Source organism: Eleginops maclovinus, chromosome 23 (assembly GCF_036324505.1).
Source record: "Eleginops maclovinus isolate JMC-PN-2008 ecotype Puerto Natales chromosome 23, JC_Emac_rtc_rv5, whole genome shotgun sequence".
NCBI lineage: Eukaryota > Metazoa > Chordata > Actinopteri > Perciformes > Eleginopidae > Eleginops > Eleginops maclovinus.
The window spans coordinates 6413620-6433104 of NC_086371.1; the positions used below are offsets into that span (position 1 = coordinate 6413620).

Consider the following 19485-nt stretch of genomic DNA (forward strand, 5'->3'; position numbering starts at 1 on the left):
ACATATTGAAGGCTTAAACTGTTTCTTAATATTGCTTTACAGTTTATGTGTATGATAAAAACAGGGCATGTAAGAATAAAGGGACCAGTGCATGGAAGTATTACTTTTCCCTTTTAATCAAGGCAAATGGAAATATTAAGTATTGCTTTAAAAATAGATCCTATGTTGTCAGGATTAATGATTTATTTAAATGACACGTAATTATGTAGTTATACAAACAAATATGTAATTACATTGATCCCAAAAGTCAAATCTTTGCTCTAAATCATGAGGAAATATTTATGTTGAAAGATTAAACCAAATTACACCCAAAAGTTAATTCAGACAAGTCAAACAAAAACTACAGTTTCAATTTCCAGTTTTAATTCTGCTCCGAACTCAATCAGTTCCCTCCCCCAGCCGCGGCCGTGCAGTCTTATAAGATTTTGAGGCTGAAAGCACAGACATGGAGCAGCTGAGCACCATCCTGTCTGTGACTCCACCATGTGACCCTGCGGCCTGTCTATCCAGATGGCCACTTCTCAGCCTGTCTCTCTGCCTGTCTCCCTCTCACAGCTGAGCCGGTCACTGAGCTATTCCTCTGACAGCTCTGAGCCCCGCTGCTAACCAGCACCAAAATATCGAGGCAGGCCTGGGTTGCCTACAGTTCACTGTGTGAGGGATTAAATCAGGCGTATGCGTGTTATGGATGTTTGTATGTGTTTCCACAATAGACAGCTGATACTAACTCCAATATATCTTGCACTCAAACTGCTGACGGCTGTTGTATTCTGGCAAAATTGTTCTTCTAACCATCATGGGACGTTAAAATAGTTATCAAAACCCAAACATCCTTCAAGCAGCTTTGCAGTACTTTGAATCAGCACTGTTTAATGGAGGGAGAACTGTGAGATCTATACTCTCTTTACATGAAGAACTGTGCCTAACACACTTATAAAGAGGACATAATGACAGACGAATAACTGAGTCTTCATCAAGGCAAATACCAGACTCATATTTGAACATGTAACCTGTATCATTTGCTTTGAACAAATACAAATAAAGCGTGTAAAGGGAAGTTATTCCTATTCCGATATTAGAAAAAATCAGCTTGTGCACATGTATAAGGAAGCATCTGTAGTTGTTTTTGAATATCCCATTTTACATGAACCTGTTATGTGGCTCTCATAAGGTGGAGAGACAGCCGTCCTCAGGTGGGCGTCCTCCTGACTGAACCACGCCCCCGACATGAAGGATCTCCATCGAGACGCGTTTTTATCGTTTCTGGACTTAAGTATAGGCCACTTAACTATCTAAGCTTTCGTAGTGATCATCCCATTTATCTGGGATTATTGCAGTGAATTTACTGTTTGGTCTTCTTCCAGGCCTAAAATGTCAAGTCCAAAGTCATGTATGCAGTAGCTTTATTCGGTAAGACCTTCGCAGATCCGTCCAAAGCTGGAAGCAGTTGATCTTTGGATAGAGCATGAAATAAATAAATCCTCTTTAACAGATCAATATTCATCCTATTTAATGCTGGATGTGAAACTGCTGGATTTGAGGTGGTAATGCTGATGTACAGCTAATCGTTGGAAAATAAGCAGCGGGGCTTTGCGATCCTCCAGCAGATAGTTTAAACAGGAAGCCGGATGAGTAAATGCCGATTGTCTAGGCAGTGAAAAACCTGGTAGTGATTACTTGTAATTTATACCTTCCAATTAATACGCAATCTGTGCTGGAGTGGGAGGGGATGAAGTGTAAGGACTTGTGTTGATGAGTGTTATTGAAGCGGGAAAATGAGCCGGTGACACATTTCCTGCTGCTGATTCACAGTAATGACATTGTACACTTATGATATTAGTTGACACCTCTTGTTCAAATAGAGAGAGGGGAAGCAAATTGATATAACAGTGAGGCATGTGAGCTGTTATTCTTACTACTTGTGTATTTCAATGTATAAAGAGCAGGCGAGAGGACATGACCTCTGGTTGGATCGGATTTTGGCACGCAAGAGGAACCGGCTCTTCCTCCATGTGTAAATTCGCTCAGTGGTATGGCAGCACTAAAGCACCTGTGACAGAGTGGGACAGTTGGGAACCCATGCGGACAAGTTGTGATAAGTTTGCAGTGAAGAGTATAAGGCCGGCTCCCATAGCATAAAATACATTAAAACATCAGGGATCTTGACCAGTGAAATTTACGGCTGAACTCTCTGCTCCCTGTTGTGAGGAGCCACGCAGGCCCATGATTTACTTCACTTGTTGTAGCTACTATGAATTGAACGCTGGAGTCTGCATACCGACTCTGTACAGTCCTCTGTCTAACATTAGCAGGACTGCAAATCGCTTTGATGGATCGTAACAAGATGTGTCCTATATCCAGCAACAAATGAATAAGGAAATACTTTGGAAAAAGGATGTCCAATGCTTCTTTGTGTTATGGATTTTTATGATGAAAAATTAAAACCTCCTTAGCTTAAGTCGCTTGACTTCACAGCCTTCAAAGTGATACAGGATTTCATCTGTTTCCTGTTTAATAACATAAAGCCTAAATAAAAAAATGTCTTCACATATTATGGGACTCTATTTTTCTCACATGTGGGGCCGTTTCCTACACTTGCCACACGTCTCAAAGTCTTTCGAAAAAAATGACCTTTTATAACATCTTGTTCAAACCAAAAGAGTTAGTCAAATAAATAATCATAAATCATGGCATTTTTAAAAGCAGGACTGTGACAAGATACATACAGACCTTAAAATATAAATATTAGGCTATTAAACTTGTCTCTGCCAATCTGGGATTACAATAAAAACCTAGTGGGTAGAAAATCTATTTTCCAACGGGCCTAGGAGATGGCTGCAACTGACGTGAATACACAAGCAGCACATTTTAATACTAAGGCTTAAAACACCTGATTATAAACCATGTTTTTTATATATATAAAATATTTATTGAAAAAAGCAAGGCTTGGAGAAAAAAAATGAACCACAGAGAAGTAGCAGGTCACTGAAACTGTGCTGGAAACCAGAGATCCCAGTGCAGAGGGGGGGACGCTGAGAGGGAGACCGGCTCAGCAAAGCTGCAGAGCCGGGATGTTTACCAAGGATTTTTGGCTCACGAAGCTGAAGAGCTACGAGAGAAAAGAAGAAAGAAAAGACGAAAGAGGAAGAAGACAAGAAAAAATATATATATTTGGCATTTCTGACTTTTCCTCAACAAACACCCCAGGGTCTAAGAGTCTCATTTAAATAAACAAAACCAAGGGGGTTGGATCAATTTGTGGACAATAAGCTTTGCCTCTGGGCCTCGTGCTCTGACAAGCTTCGAAAGTGGCGCCGGACTGTGTCTCGCTGAGTCAGAGGGAGAAATCCCATCCTTCAACAAGTTGTTGTGAAGCGATGTTCACAGGCTTCACTGGTGGCCTCGCCCGCCTCTGCACAACTTTGAAGTCAGTGGAAGCAGACTCGGCTGCAAGAAGGCAAACGTCCATGCACAAAATGGCAGCCTTGCACAAAGGGTGTAGGAGTGGTGGACGGATTGGATTGAAACCTCCGCCTGGACCAGATTTAGAAACATGACTCCGGCACCTGCAGGCTGCATCTGCCAGGTTTCTGTCCTAGACGCATTTAAAGGTCATGACCTCTCTTCAGAGGTTAATGAAGTGGTTTCATCAGGTGTTGTCTCTGACAGCACAGAGAAGCTACCATTCTTCTGTAGTTACCATATATGACCAGCAGAGGGAGACCACAGCCCTAAAAAGCTCCAAAGACTCATTGTCAGAAGTTTTAAAATGAAAACAAAGACTGCAATAAATCATCATTAGTGCACGTACTTAGCAGTTTTAGCTTTTTGAGTTATGTTTTACATGAATGGTTTCTGTTCCCTTAGACAAAAATGTAATTGTGAGACGCTGCTGTGTTGCCTGATTCTTTGTGAAGCATGTCAGCCTAAAAACAAACAAAGAAATCGAACACCTTTTTAGTGTCTTGGTTTAAATATACAGTATGTTGACATAGGAGTGTTCCTGCAAGAACAAGTAATAATAAAACACTGATCATGTATTTATTTTAAAATAATGATCCATATGTGTATTGACTTTTTTATCTTCAAATCTTTATGGTGTTGCACAAACATATTGTATTTTATTTTCAGCTATGAACATTTAGGTTAAGGTTCATGTAAATACAAATATTTGAACGGCAGTCTGCTGTGATGTGTCTGCTACACCACTAGAGACTGAACTGCATCCACGAAAGAAACTTTTTTTTTTACCAAAAAGAAAACTTTGAATCCAAAAGGGTTTTTTTGGTTTTGACAATGAAGTATTGCATTGTATGTAAAACATCAGATACACCACATTGCTCTATTTTATGTTGCTCTTTCTATTCTGTAGTTTACCGTTCTGGTCTTTCATTTAATCACAACATCCTTTCCTTTAATAATCGGTGGCTTAAGGTGATACCTAGCAAATGACTTGTAAGAGTTTGGTAACTTGCTAGTTGTAGGGACCAAATCTAGTACAGTAAATATATTCCGAAAAAAAGCAGGTACCTGCTGTGTGCAATGTTCGACTAAGGATATTGACTATTAGGAGACCATGATCAATAGAAACAGTTATTATGCATATGATATGAAACATAATAACTGCATAATAAATCTGCCATCATAGTTGTCACTTTCTGTATTGTACAGTACTGTATTACTGAGGGAGGAAGTTGTGTCTGAACTCAACTGCATTGCATTTTAGAAACCAATTTATATTACATATATATAAACTGAATGTACTAAAAGCTTTGAATAACTATATTTAATAAGACTGATATTAATAATACTATAACAAAAAATGATCCGACATTTCAACAGAGACATTTTGGTCACATTGTAAAGTTTCATGAGCTTAAACCCACAAATAGAAAAAAGTAAAATTCTGTGGGTTTCTTCCTTTGTTCTAATAATAAATACCTAAACATGTTTTTGGAGTAGTGATGAACTTCAGAGCGGGCCCCTCTGCGTCTTATCTCCCCGTCAATGCTCAGCCAGGGGTCACACGGGGTCACTGACAGTCTGTTTGACACACTACTCCACAACACAGCCTCCAACTCTTATCGAGACACAGGCCGACATTTCCTTAATGTATGACTTTCCATAAAAGGTTAGCGCCCCGAATCAAACCAGCCAGATAAAATGAAAAATATGACATTAGCGCCGAGGCGGGATGGAAGCGTGCGATACCACCACCAACGCTCTCCATCTGCTGTCAGGTACACACTAAAAACACCACTCCCTCTTATCAAGGAAATGAATTAGTGATGGTCCCGGCCAGCTTTGGCTGCAGTTGGATTTGGCTGCAGGAATACATTAACAGAAATAACAGATTCAGCGGGAATGATAAACAGAAATGTTTCCCAGCCTGGGCAGTGCAGTTGTCAGAGGAACACAGTGAGAGTGAGAGTGAGAGCAAGAGCGAGAGAGGGAGTTGTCTGAAACACAGCTGACGAGATGTGCAGGATTTGTAATGCCTATCCTAAAAATATGACGTGTTTCAGACAAATAATTACTGTGAAAAATTCAAATCCTGGAAGCTATCATGCAAAAGTGTATTGCTGAATTAGTAATGCCAAACCAGAATAATTTAATTCCTATTGCATTTTAAATCCTGCAATGCTCCAGTAATGTCTTCTTAAACTGATAGTTTAATGGTTATACTGTGTAGAAAAGCATTTTTTTTAACTCTGTGACATTTTACCGTCTGTTCTACAGATTAACTATATCACCAAAGACAAATCTGAAAATCTCAGGAAGTAAAATCTCAAGAATCAACTGTTTCCAACTCTGATTCAGGGTGAACACTGCACTCATAGCATTTAAAATAATACTATAAACTTTACATTTATTTGACTTCCATGGAAAGAGTTAATAATTCCAGTGGCTGCTCATGTTTCATTTCAAGAAATACGTTTAAAAGGTGTTCAATTTGTCTATTTCCTGTCCTTAAAAAGCATGTTTGTTGGCTTTCGCTTTAGGTGTCAACGTCTTTGCATGGGAGATACGACATGTCCTTCAGATTGTATAAATGAAGGAATTGAGACTCTTAATAACTTTGATCCCATGGCTTCCTGAAATGGCCGGCTTAAACATTGTTCTGCTGTTCTCTCTCTTCCCACAGGAGACTTTCCATCCCATCCCAGACACTGAACGAGCTAGTGTAAGCCTCACTAAGTCACTCTCAGCTCCGCCGCCTCAGCTTGTGTAAGCCAATTCATGCTGAATAAGACCATGTTAATCTGGGGTTTATAACGGGACTAAGTAACTTGATTTCTCTCCTCTGTTAACCTGAAAATGATTCGATGGCCAACTGGACCCATGGCTGCTGGGTTTTTTGTTGTAACTGTTCCCGAGACAATGTGTTCATGTTTTCATCTCCTGTTGCTTCGTGTTGCCCAAAAGGAAGGATAAGGCTCATACGCACAGCTCCGATTCATTTCCCCGCTCTAGGTAAAAATAAATGAAATCACAGAGGGCTTTCACTGCTTTAATATCATAGGCACCAAGTGAGATTAAAATACTCCTAGCTTATTAATGCTGTGATCTTAACATGGAAATGTACCATGAGGTGAGGCGGATGAGAAAACACACCAATTACTTTACTTCATCCCTGAAGGCAAACCCAGAATTTAGCCTATGTATAAATATTCCTGCACTGCACAGACCATCGACAACATTTGGAAATGAAAGCTATAAGGAGGACTAATCCACCATTTTTGTGCTGCAATTTTTATTAAAAATGTATAAGATATCTTAACAAATTAAAAGCAGAAAACTAAAAATAGGTCTGACCACCCACAGTGCTACTGACACACCAAAGTAGGGTTTAAAGTGTTTGAATGGACCCGTGTCAGAAAGCAAGGCTATTTATTTTCTCTTCAATTTATATTTAGTTTGACAATAGTTTATTGATTTTATCTGACAAACTGTCTCATTTGACATCAGGCATAATAATCTGTATTTATAAGGCACACTTTAGCCACTGATCATATACAAATATTTTCGAGTCTTGGAAAAAGTCAGGGCAGCTACAGCTTTACAAATAAGTCGATAAGCCAATGACTGTAATGTGAGTTTTATGATCCCTCCTACTTAATCATGAGAACTTTTTTGCAAACCAACCTGGTGTGTGTTAGACCTTGGCAGTTTTGTCAAGTTGATGAAAAGCTGTCGTCGAGGAATCCTCAGATTCAGGTTTCAAAATGTTTGTGGCTGCAGGAGACTGGACTAATTAGCAACTGTCTAACACTGTGACGTATGACAGGACTCTTCTCTAAAAGCTGAATACACAAAAAAGACCATCAATTTAGTTTATTGGATTAATGAGTGAAATATATTGTTAATAAAACGTTGTCTGCTAGTGATAAACCCAGGTCCATATAAACAAGAAGACAATCAGCTGTTTTCTAACAAACAAACAAAGAGATCACAACTGCTTTGTGATTGACTAAAAAGCCACCATAAATAATAACATGAATCCTGCTCTTATCACTCACCATCCAACTTGTTTCCATAAGTTGGTAAAGCCAATCTGTAGGTAAGACTCCAACACTAATACAGTATATGCATGTTTTCCAGAAACTAAATTCAGGACTTCAAACACACCATGTTTGCTCTCACTGAATCCCTTTCATACAGATCCACCATCCATCCATATTTTAACAGACTCCGAAAACACTTCTGCTTGTTAGTCAAGGTTTCCAGACACAACACACAGAATCGTTTCAGAAGTTATTTTTTTACTGTTCTTTACATATGCACACAAACACTAATCCACACAATGTGTCCAACATTACTCAAAGGTACCTTCAGAAATGCAGTTATCAGAGGCCCAGTGTGGAGTACAGTCAAAGAACACCCTGCTTTCTGCTGCTTATCTCTGTGGCTCTTCAGTGAGCGTGAGTGTTGGGTGGAGGCAGATGGGGAGGGAGATGAGTGGAGCTGCTGAGGTTGTGTTTGGGCACTGGAGCCTCTCGTGACTGGACATTGTCAAGTGAGGTCAGCCGCAGGGCCGACCTGCAGGCTGACCAGGAATGCAGTCGTCTTATCAGTTGTAAAGGAGCTGTGGACCCTCGGAAAGAAAAGCAAATGTCTCTGCAGGAAGACACAGATGGATCCTCCGGGATATTTTTCTTCTGCGCTCTGGCTTGGAAGATTTAAAGCAGCGGTGCACATACCCAGTGACTCCGACTGTCATGGAGGCTGTGATTTAAGACATGTTTACCTTTTTTTTTTTTATCCCTTCAGCTCCCCTTGCTACTGAGATTTTGATAGATTTATATAACATGCTGAGCTCATCGACTAGGACAGTAGCTACAGAAGCTCAAACCTGTATTGGCATTTTCTTCACATTTGTAATTAAGAAAGTAAATAAATGCATTTTATTACTGAACATACACATTATTGGTGTAGACATGTCTGTTAGAAGAAAATAAACTGCAGAGGAAAACACTTACACTTTAGATTAAGTGTTCCCCTAATATATTTATTTGAATATTTGTCAAACAAGTCTTAGCCATTAAATATGAGCTGCAATCAAGCTGATGAATTATGTGGATATGAAAACATTTTAAGAGGCAGTTTATTTTACTTTTAAGTCTGTAGTTTGGTAGGATTGCAGATTTATTTGGTATTTACTACACCCTTTAAGGAAACTATGGATGAATGGAATAGTTGAGGAAATAATCCACAGATTAGATATTAATCGTCAACAGCAGCCTGACTAATACGCAATTGAGACTACACTATGAATTAGTGAATTAATTGGTCAAATCTGATAATAAATGTGAATATATTAGTAATCTTGTTCAAATTTAAACCCCTTCATGTTTATTTCAGGCAGTTCTGAACAATACTCATCCCAATAGCACAAAGCAAAAAACTTTTCCCTTTATTTCCTTTTTATCAGCTGTGAAGTTGCCATATTCAGATTGAGTTTCTCTCCTGGGTCTTTTCTCATCCCATAATCCCTTGCTCGGTTTCCTTCTTGGCAAGCCTGGCCAATCAAGATCCTTAAATGGATGATTGACAGGAGGTAGGATGAACCAATTACCCTGGTGACGACTGAAACCCTCCCCTCTAACAGCAGAGTCACTAAATCTCTGATTTGCTGCTCAACGGGAAGCGAGCGCTGCCGGATTAGCACTACGGAAAAGAGGCACAGGGGCCAACACAGTATGGGGCTCTGACCCCATGAGAGGGGGGGGGCAACACCTCCATGTGAACTCGTAAAAAACAGGCCATCAGGATGAAAGGAAGCCCCCCCTATTCCAGATCTGACCAGCAGCTTTGCATTGTACTGGCACAGTGACGCCGTTGGGTGGTCATGACCCCGTCTCCATGGCGCTGAGAAGTTGACAAACCAAAAGTAAATCCTCCGGCTCACAGAGAGCAGATTCATATATAGACTCAATCTGGTTCTTCTTTGAAGTCATCGTCAGTGGAATAAAACAGGCCATGTGTGGTCATATACAGAAGTCTACAACAAACACATTTGTTTACCTATGGCAGCCATACCTGCTGCACCCACCCTGACGAGGAGCTGTCAGAAGATCAGGGCAGTTGCCGCTTTGGTCGTGCTGCAACAAAAAGAGGTCACTCCTTCCGGATGCGTTTTAATTGGATCGGGAGTCAAACTGTGACAGAGCGGATGTAGTGTGAATGGTGTACTAATTCAACGTGAAAAGAGTGGGCCTCAGTGTCACTGGATAGGTTATGGGTCAGATTGAATCAAAGTGTTATGCAATTGTTACATACGTCTTATTGTTAAGTTCACATTTGAGTCTTCTTTTCGCAGCACTTAGAAAGGTTTGACTTGTTTAAATCTAAGTTACCTGCAAGACTCTTGTTGTTTTGAGTTTGTATCTCCATGGCACTTTTTTCTAAATCGCTTTGCATTGAAGTGTCAGCCTAATGAAATGTAATGTGATTACATTTAATGCCACATTATACTTCTACTCGACTACATTTTGGAGGGAAAAAGTACTATTTACTGCCCTTTATTTATTTGGCCAGTTTTTTTTTTATTATAATTTGCATCATTTTTTTCATGAAGTTTTTTAGCAGAAGAATAATGATGTATCAATAGTAAGCTACCCAAGAGTATGCACTATTTCAAATTCCATCAGAAATAATGATATTATTGTATTGTCATTTTATAATGCATATTTTTTCTGGTAGTACCTATGCTCATTCTGCTTTAGATACTATAGTAATGTTTAAAGGATTTTTGTATTAGCAGTCATAATTTATGAAGGCACACAAGAGGTACAATTAAAGCATTCAACAATATACTGTATATCAACACATGTTTAAATACCTTAAAGCAACCACACCTCAATAGAATTATTAAGTGTAGATCTTTCCCCTTAGAAAACTAGTTTTGGAGTGATTTTCACACATGTGATTGGATGTGAGTCAGACAGTCGGATCCATCACTTTAACATTTGGTTTGAGACGGGTTTGATGAGTAGACTTGATGAAATGTTCTTTTCAACTCTCCTGCCAGGAGACAACTGTCAGTGCTTACAAATGATTGTAGCTTTCATCTGTTTTAGCAATTGCCACAAAAACACTCGCCAATATGTCCTGTGGAAAATACATAGATGTTTTTATCCTGACTTGAATTCATATTTCACTTTTAGTGTTTTATGTGAGTTGTCTCACCCTGGGCTTCTCTCCAATGTACTGCAAACTACAACAGACACTTAGACATAATCATATGGCTTGAATTTACACGTATACACATATCATTTTTATGCGACTGCACATGTATACACTGCACATTACTTGACATGTCATTCTCAACACACAGACAACAAATTACACCAGACAACATACCTATCAGCATCACTCTAAACAGATTGCCACCTAGCTGACCTCCGGAGACAGAACATCTAAACACTTGGAGAGATGTGTATATTACACATGCAGACACACATTTTCCTTCAGTCTAGTGACTGTTACAGAGATAAATTAGAGTGCCTATATCCTTTATATCCATGGTTCATAGGTGTGCTTTATATATTCTGATTAACATGTAAAGAAATGGACAGATTTTCCTTTCACACTTGCACGCAATAAGCTTCTTGGAAGAGTGAGAGAAGAGGTTTCTTGTGATTTTTCATAATTAAACCTCTTGCAAATACTTTTTAACGCCTATTTTTTGAGTTCATTCTTGGAAAAACATTATTGGCTTATAAAGGGATTGAGTTTTCTTGGAAAGATTTAACATCAGCCAACTTTTTCTGGCATTTGTCACTGAACTCATTGTACGTTTGTCTCACACAAAGCAAAAAAAAAACGTCATGTTTTTACATCATGACAACACCTTTTATTATACACACATCAGTGGTCAGCTGGGCAAAGTGTTTCCATTCTTTCTTCTGCAACGTACTGATGTCTTAAAGTTATAAAAAGTCATTTCAAGCAGCCCAGCAGTCATTTAATTAACTTATATATCCATATTTGTGAGTTTTAGCATTTTCAAACGTACCATACTATAGCTTGATAAACTGCCAAACGTATCATTTCCAGAATTACTAAGAGCACCATATTTGAGGTGCCTGGCGAGTAAGATTGTATCTTCTTACAAAAGACTGAATCCTGAACGGCTTGATTTTCAAAGAACTGTTATTTTCAGAACTCCTCAAAAAGCCTGTATGAAAGTGATATGCTGGGTAATGATGATGACACATAACGTCCCGTTCTAAATTTTTGTTATTTAGTCCAAAAGTGTCACATCATTTGGAGGCGTGTTGGCACTCTGGTGCTGCAGAGCCAGAAACCTGAGCGATGATCTGCGGAAGCGCCAAGGCTCCTCTCCTTGCAGAGGAGAGCAGGGCCTCATCTGTGACTGAGTGGGTGCTAGAACGCCAAGCGGAGAAGTGCCGGGTCACAGTAAAGGTTAACAAAATCAAGGCAGGGAATTTACGAGCGTCCGTGCTTCACAAGCGATGTCGCCAGCAGCAATGGGGGAGTGTAAAAGACATGGGTGGATGAGAGGATTATAGAGTGTGTATGAGCATGTGTGGGGACGTATGTGTGTTTGTGTAGATTTGGTAGTGGGATCCTCGCCTACTTTGCGAGCATTACATTGTGACAGAATGATGAGGGTCTTTTACTGTGAGTGTGTGTTCACTTCACACATTGTTGGGCCAGTTGCGCTCTGTAAACTGACTAAAAGCAGCTGGACCTGAGACATCATGTACATTGTGAGTCCGCTGAACAGGCGCCATCATCTGTCAATCTATCATTTCATTGTTGTCATATACAGTTTATCTACACGTACATGAGCTAACCTTCCTCCGCATGATAAGCATGTCATGTCTGGAATGTTCACAACAACAATCATGACCTCAAAAATGTCAAAATGCAATATGTAAAGGAAATATTTCATACTCAACAAGAGAAAGAAAGACCATAAACTGAACACCAGAGCGACATTTCATAAATTGTTCAAACAGTTATTGGTCTGACTCCAAACTGAGGACTAACTTTCCCAATCCTCTGCAGAGAAAAAGAACTATCAAGTTCCTGCAGTCATGAAATTAGTTAACCCTACTCAGCTATCCAACTTTTTAGACATGCAAATGTTTGTCTAGTGAAATAGGTACATAAAATAAATACAATAAAAAAAACCTGGACGCCTAAACATTTCATTTGGTGACTATCATTTAAATCATCTCCAGTCCAAATCCGAACAGGGTCTTTTGTGTTGTGTTTTCTTCTGATCCCTCCCAACATTTCCTGAAGTCTCTCCACTGCTGACTCTGACTCGATTTGTTACAAGCAGTTGATTGTAAAGGAGCAGTTAGACACGTTGGCAGTACCTTTTTTCGGAATGGTGTACATTTCTTATAGAAGTTTTGAAGGCGTTTGCTAATGGAAACAGTTAGTGTTAATTTGGTTATTTTAGCTTAGTTTAAAAGACTTTATTTTACTCAAACAGGGAATTGGTTGTACAACGTAAAATACATAGACAATAGAGAACAAAAAGCAACAAGAGAAGCCCTGATAACATACTGTGTATACCATCCCACAGTAAGGCAGTTCAAATCACTAATAAATAAATACATACATATATTGCGTAATCAATAAATCTACCACTTAACAGATTCCTAAGTTGCTTTAAACACCCTTTGGTTGTGAAAGTTGCCTCAAGTCACCAAAAGTGTTTTATGAATTGAATCATTGCAGTTACACTTAATCTTTCTCACATTAAAGATACACTATTTATAGTATTTCTGTCAAATAATTGTTCATTATTTGACAGAAATACTATCTAAATTTGAAAATACTGATATGTGAGAAACACTTCCACACATACCCAACACACACACACTGACACTGTACGGATAAGATGCCTTGCCTGTTTTTCGCAGCTGTCTACAAGTGGACTAGGGGCCCTAGATTTTGGGAGACAACCGAGCGATAGGACACTTCATCACGGTGGTTTGTGGAGGGTTCTCAGCTCTCTTCCCCACTGATAGCTCCAGTTTGTCTGGAAGAGGTTATGCTCTGTGATAGTCGGGCAGAATCACAGATTTGTCTCCTTGGACCAGTTGGAACCCGTACTGTATATCAGGTTTTAGCAGCATGTGGTTTCAATTTGATCCCTCGCAAAGCTGCTTTCATTTCTCTTGATCAATGTCAAACGGTGCTAATGCTATTATTGTATGCATTATCAAAGTAACAACAGATGATATAAGTGGTCGACTTCCAACCAAGCATACGGATGTGGGTTGAATGTGCTCGGTTGATGCCGCATCATATTCTGGCTCCATGAGTGGCTCCTTGCTGGCACTTTTTTTTGTCCTCACCACATGTGAGGATATTCATCATTTTCACATTTAATAAAGCAGAGCATTGAATTTCCCTTTCTTATTTTTACAAAGCTACCTCTGAGCCCGGTGCACAGTAGGCATCAGTCTGCCCGTCCATCTCACCCTCTGCAGTGCTGATGGCTGGTCTAATTCAAGCAATATTTTGAGTTTCCAAAAAGCTGTGGGGGAGAGTCTGTGGCTGATGGCTCCACCCTGGGCTGAGCACCATCCATCTCTCCTCCTTCCCGTCGCCCGCAGCCTCTCTGTCGAGCGCCGCCCCACTTGAGATCCATTCGGGGAGCATATTTGCCAGATGACAGTGCGCTCTGTGTACCATCCATTATGTCTAAGGCAGATACATTGTCATCACTAGCCTCTCACGCTGGCATAAATCCATGGTCAACAGTAAGTCTAGGTCAAGTGATTTATACACAGGGGCACGTCCTTACTGTACATACACTCGCCGTCTCTCCTACAGACATATATATAAAGGCATGCTCAAACGCACATCTGCCATGCAACTGCCCAATGCAAACTATGGAAACCTGTTACTGTACTCACAAGGGCTGTAATGGGAGTCTTGTTTAAAGTACAGAGGAATCTGGTCAAAGTCTAGCAGAGGTCACTTTTTGAGGAAATGCAGAGCCTTAGGGAGTGAGTGCTAGCAGATCTCCTCCTCCCTACTGCTCTTCACAGAGCAGGAGGAAGAGGTGGTACTGTGTGAATCGCACGGAAACACTTATACTCACGCATTTAACACATGCATGCATGCAGTGGGGAAGCCGAGAGTTGTGCACGAACATGGGAAGATGAAGTGCTAAATGCGCTGACTGTACTTGACCGTAAACTCTGGATGAGAATGAGAAAGGAGATGCAGTGTGTGTCCCGAAGGCTTACTTGTAACATATCTGTAGAGCCCGTGGTAATACTTACGCATTGCAATATTACAGAGGGTTACATCTCACTTGAAACAATTGGTTTTATTCTCAAGGCCACGGCAATATGAAATGCACACAGAACCACTGTACCTCCATGCTTGAAGAATTGATTCAAGATTCAGTCAATAAAAACTCGTAGTCCTGTGTCATAATTCACATATGAGTCTTATAAAGTACAGTAACAGCGCACAATGTAAGCGCTATGGCTTACGTGTGGGTTACAGGGGTTTCTAAAATAGCTAAATAATGTCATTTCCATCATACTAAACAGACAAGCAGTATTGGCTGTCTGTCGAAGTCACACCACGGCAGGGAGATGGACTGTTCTCTTGGATATTGTGTACTGTCTGGTGTTTGAAAAATACATCTGACAGTTGCTCGTCTTAGCCATTGTCGTCAGAGTCCCCCCTGTTGTACATCATCAGACTTCAACGATATTGACTTCTGTTGAAGAGATTAGCTGTCAAGCTTTTATTTTGTTAAGGGATCAAGGTCCTCCGTGTTCTTACCTAAATATAACTTTACTCTGTCGCACGTTTGAAATTGCTGGTGCAGGTGGTATTTCATTTATGAGAGCGCTCGAGACCCAGAATGCCTCGGCTTGACCGCTGGGCTCTGGAGGATTATATGATGAATTCTTGTTTTACAGCAGCTGTTAGTGAGAAGTCACCGGGGGTCTAAAAGTGGATGCGAAAGCCCTCCACCAATTGTGCCTTGTGGTCACTTTCATTTTTTCCTGGTCTGATAACTTGCGATTATCCCATATATTTTAAAACTTCACATTGCCTGCCTGATATAACCAAACATGTTGAAGGTTTTGATTTATATACAATGGAGAAGAAACAGGTGATAGGGGTCATATCGGACTACTCCCCAAATTAAATGTCCTTAACCCTGTCTCCACGAGCATCGAGTTAATCTTGTGCATGTCTCCATAGATAAAGATCTTCTCCAGGACAACTATGCAGCGTTTTGATTTACGACACAGGAAAGGCCAGGATTGACAACCCGATAATGCCGACTCAGATTCTTGGATTGCCGTTGCCATTCATAAGAGGCCAGCAGACCAAGACTAAATGAGACCAGGATGGAAATGTCCCCTGCGTGCACAACCTTTTACGAGAGGGTCATTCTCAGAACTGTGAACTCTATCTCACAGCCTCTGACCACCACCATTGCTGGCTTATGGAAGAATCCCACTAGCAATACCAACCTTCCCCCCACCGCACTGTAAATCAAACGGCTATCTAAAGCAGCGGGACTCATCCTTACAGCACTGGACAGTGACATATGGGAAATCCCCAGTGTTGTAATATACCACTGGCGATCCAACCAGACCATAAAGGTCACAGTCCACACTGTGCAGACCGTGTTTGGCTTTTTGTTACATGGTGTTCAGGCAAGGAGGAAGCCGAGCACCAAGCCCCCTCAAGCAAATGAAGCCTTGTTGACAGAGTTTAAATAATTGAAAACTAATCTGCTCTGTAAATGAATGTTGGGTTTAAGAAGGAATAAACCCAAGTACATCAGAAATCCTGCTTCTGGTCATGCCTCTGAAATTGTTTAACCTGTGAATGAAGTGTGTTTAGAGCCCATAATCCAAGATGAATCAAAGTAATAACTGGTCTTTGCTACAAGAGAATAAAAAGCTTTTGGGCTCATCTGTATTAGGTGTGTATTATATAGAGGTTTAAGCATTTACACGTTGCATTCAGAGGTTCACATTGTAAAATTTATGGGCAAATTGTCTGATACACAAACTGTGTTCTCAAAGAAAAGAAACCTATTTACTCTTTATCTCTTATCTTTTGTGCTGGGATGGTGCTTTGGTGTTCATGGCATCACTTTTCACTCTGTTTTGGCTATACTGTACATAGGCTGATTTACTTCCAGACTACTTTATAATTTGAATTATTTGTCACCTTTGTCACAAAAATTGCCAAAATTATGATTATTTTTAATTAATGTTCTCACTTTTTTTAAAGTGTCCATGGCAATTGAGTTCACAGTTTAAGTAGACTGTGTCTGGTAAGTTCTTTCTTTTAGATAATCAGGACAAAATGTGTTTTTTTTTATCTTTCAGAAATCAAGGTGCCAACCATTGAAATTGCAAGACAATTTTTTGAGAACATATTTGTTTTAATCCTTTAGCTGAAAAGGTCACACTAACCTCACTACTTTTTTTTTGCACTAAGATAAATATGGTTACCTCATCCTAGACATCTCACATTATTATTCAATCCTGTGACATTATGAGATATGATTTTATCATTTGTGTCAATCACAGACCATTATAGGCTTTCCAGAGGCCTCTCCATGCTGTTGCACTTTATCTGGATTCCAGAAAACTCTTTGTAGATTTGATTTTCAGCTTTCAGCAGTGATGTGTCTGCAGCAGCTGGCCTCTGTACTGTGCCTGGCATTTCACATGCAAACTGCCTTCTCTGACACTTTCAATACACACACACACACACACACACACACACACACACACACACACACACACACACACACACACACACACACACACACACGCACACACACTCCCCCAGGGAAGCCCCTCCTGAGTAATGAGACATAGCTGGGCCTATGTTCAACGTCCCGTCACTTAATGTGACATGAATCTCCCTTGCTATGTGTGATCGATCTATTTATTACCCTGTTTATGTAAAGCCAAGCAAAGTCTGCTGACGCAGGATTTCTGCAGCCTGAAATATCAATGGCCATCACTCACTTTTTATTGCTTTTTTCTTGTCCTTTCTGGTCTTGTGGCATTTGTTTTATCGTGTATTGGGGGAAAAGGATATAAGATATGGAACAACCCTGCAGAAGATCCACAGGTGTACCATAGCTATTGAATGCTAGTCCGTTGCTAATAGCCAAGCCTCAACTGCAGCATGTGTTCAAATCAGGTCAGGGTAATGTTTTGACACGTTTTACTTTCATACTTTACTTGTTGATATAAGCCACATGTCAAGAATATATAGTACGAAAAATGTATTCTGATTGTGGCAGGTTTAGTCTGGATGTGGTGTCGGTACTTAGGACTGCATATTCTGTTGTCTGTTGTATTGTATGTACGCAGTGCTTCCTAGCATTACACAAAGTTAATAAATGCTGCAGCATTGAAGAAAAACCTTTTTTCATTTTCTTCACATTTATTACGTTTTTGATTATGTTTTTTTTTAACCCCGTTTTGAAGTAAATGCACTCCAACTTTAAGCCTGTTCCCCTTTAATATTTTTGATTGTCCCAAACTGACATGTTCACATTGTTTCAGCAAGAGCAAACTTTTCATGTTATGCCAAACCTGATGAGGACAAGGTTTTTGGCATACGCTCGAACAAAGTTATAGGCTGTTTATGTAAGCAAGATGTTGCTTTTTTTACATGCATCAGATTATTTTCTGTTCATAACACCTTGTAATAAAGGTATGGAAAAGGTTGATTTTCATAGTTGATACTTTGTTACTGTGCATGCAAAAAGGAAGAACATTTTCTGTCGTGTCTTGCAAGATCCAGTGCAACATCTAGACTCTCTTTCACAGCTCATCTGCAGAGGTGTTCTGCTTGCTTCAGGCCTGCAGTGTGCACCACTCCTGTGAGTGCCAGTGCTTTTGCACTGCTATCGTGCAGATGCCAGGCCTTGCTAAGAGGGCTTCTCGGGGAAATCCCAGTTACAAGCTCTGGTGTTAACCCGCTGGAGGACTCTTATCAGCTGCATGTCATGTTTGCATTTTCCCTGCAGTTCCGCCAACTCCCTCTCCGTCATCTCAAACGCTCTCCTAAGCTCCACCCTTCAAGGCCACTTTTATCTGAAGCGCTAAAGTGGCAAACATATTTGTCCGCAGCTTTCCCACAGTCTCAGGAGTTTGAAAGCAGATGAAGAAACTTTATAGTTACATAGACCAGGACTCAGTGTCCACATGGAGCCCCAAGTTTCCACTGTATCCAAGGGGCCCTCAGGGCTGATACCCCAGTTACTTAAGAGGACTAGATAGATATGTTAGCCTGTTTAGATTGAAGAGCCATACAGTTCTCTGGAATATTTTTCATTACATAGTTTCAGTTTGATTAAGATTCTACCAATCAATCAAATTGCCATTGCTTTTCATTATTTAGAACCATAACCATTAGAAATCAAACTTGTGCATTATTAAACTTGCCTTAGATAGATAATCTCTCACAGTTAAAACTGAATCTACTTCCATATTTATTGCAACAGTCATTTCAAAGTTGCATGGTCGTTTGCAGTGCTGTGAAAATGCTGGGTTTTTGCTTTGTTTTTGATGTTAACAAACCTTGTTTTTTGCCTCCATTCCTTTATAAAATAATGTGTATTATTCTTTGTTACACATAAGAAACTAATGTTCTTATACACAAACATCCTCTTGCATCTGTATCACCTAGAAATCTACCGATAATGCTTGATGGACACTGACAAAGTAGGCTTTTTAAATCCCAGACCCCCACTCACCATGACACCCCGCTGACTATCCTCATTACTGGGAACAATGAAAGAGAAGGAAGAAAAAAAACCAAGCGGTTAAAGTTTTATTGCTTGTGTTGTCATGTCCAGTCAGTTCTTGAAACTTTAGTTTTCATTGAGGGGGGAGTTGGCTTACCTCGCCTCCCTTTGCCTTTGAGTCCTGTCAGGCCTTTTATGTTCTTCCTGTGGATTTTGGGTCACTGTCAGTGAAA

At 40.1% G+C, this 19485-nt stretch overlaps 1 long non-coding RNA gene across 1 annotated transcript in view; it reads left to right on the forward strand.

Annotated features, from left to right (window-relative positions):
* LOC134860238 (uncharacterized) overlaps window positions 1-16670 on the forward strand; it is a 152675-nt gene extending 136005 nt beyond the window's left edge. The window contains exons 2-3 of the long non-coding RNA XR_010165213.1: window positions 6146-6228; window positions 15724-16670. This is a non-coding gene — a long non-coding RNA (uncharacterized LOC134860238). The remainder of the gene's footprint in view (window positions 1-6145; window positions 6229-15723) is intronic.
* The last annotated feature ends 2815 nt before the right edge of the window (window positions 16671-19485 follow it).